Source organism: Gavialis gangeticus, unplaced genomic scaffold (genome assembly GCF_001723915.1).
Source record: "Gavialis gangeticus isolate Ggan-Ray unplaced genomic scaffold, GavGan_comp1, whole genome shotgun sequence".
In the NCBI taxonomy this organism is placed as follows: domain Eukaryota; kingdom Metazoa; phylum Chordata; order Crocodylia; family Gavialidae; genus Gavialis; species Gavialis gangeticus.
The window spans coordinates 29,903,714-29,905,261 of record NW_017729006.1 but is presented as its reverse complement, the minus strand read 5'-3'; positions in this window follow the sequence as shown (position 1 = coordinate 29,905,261).

Below are 1,548 nucleotides of genomic sequence, written 5' to 3'. Positions count from 1 at the left end.
GAAAACAAAGATCAAAAATACTTTAAGAAAATCTAAAGACACATTAAAATAACTAATCTATGGCATCAAATTCAGAGCTTTCAAGCTATTCCAGTGATGCTGCATGCTAGTGGCAAGTGTCCAGTTTTAATGTTGCAAAGCTCTTGGTTGTGAGTTTTGAAAATGGGTCTCTAAAGTTAAGTTCCTAAATCCACATTTAAGCATTTTAAACCAGAAATGACTTACTCTTTCAGAAGACATGCATACCCCCAGCTCGTATGGTACTGAAAAAAGATAATTTGTTTAGGTGTCTAAATTGACACCTAAACCTAGTTGCCAAGTTCAGATAGGTACCCTACTTGTTTAATTGTTGGCTGCCATACACAATACAGTTCTGCAATGCACAAGAGACAGAACTGTAAATTGATCACTGGTGGGGATTAGTTTAGATATTTTTTCCTTTTTAATGCAATATATATTTATTAATCTCTGTGGTTTAATATTTGCATTATCTTTTGCTGAATTAGAAGTAAAGACCCTGGTCATACTCCCATTGAGGCTGATGGCAAAACCCTTTTTGGCTTTGGTAAGAACAGAAGTGAAAAACAGTTGATTACATCGAGTGATAAAATTTGACTAACCTCCAAAAAAGCTTTGATCTGAGTTCAGATGGCAAAGAGAATATGGAAGAAATTTCAGCTATTATATCTGTTTGTGTACTGTAAAAGGGGATGGAAACAAGAATGAATAAAATGTATAGCCAGTGGAATCTTTATGAATTATCCTTATGAAAAACAACATCAGTACAAAAATATGTATCATTATCCAAAAGGGAAAAAACTTGGCAACTCTTGTTGAAATGTACAGCATTAATCAGATCAAACATAACGCAGTAATATGGTTGTACTCAGAGAGAAATGTTCAAACCAGTGTGCCTAAACTTTGGTGACTAGAGATTTGGATATCACATTCCTAGGAACATTACTGGGTCTAGTTGTTCACCCAGCAACCTGGTAAGGCAACCATCTCTTTCAGTCGCATAGGCATCACTGAATACCTCAGACTAAGTATTTTGCTGGGGTTCCTAAAAAAACTGATTTTATTTTGAGATGTGCCCCTCTTACATCCTTTTGATTGCTATCTTCTTGCTGCACTTTGTACACATGTATGACAGCAGTAAATCAAAGTTATAGAGCTATCGGTAAATTCTTTTTTGTGTATATATACAGGTTGGTTTCCCAGAGACAGTGCATAACTTTTGTACTTTAAGTTATCTTGCTTAAGTAAATGCTACCACTCATACTTTATATATAAATAGCATTTTTAAATCACTTTGCCTCAGACCTAAAGAACTCACTGCATCTGAAATCTTGTCTAAATCTATCCTAACTATGCAGTTGGTCCAACAAAAGATATCACCCACAAAAATCCTTGATTCTTGCATATTCTATACCTTGTACAGGAGAGATCGAGTAGATAAAAGGGGCTGGAGTGTAGCTCTCTACGTTAAGGAAAGCTACATGTCCCTGAAAGCTGATGTTGGCGACCAGGGTGGACGACTGGAGACCC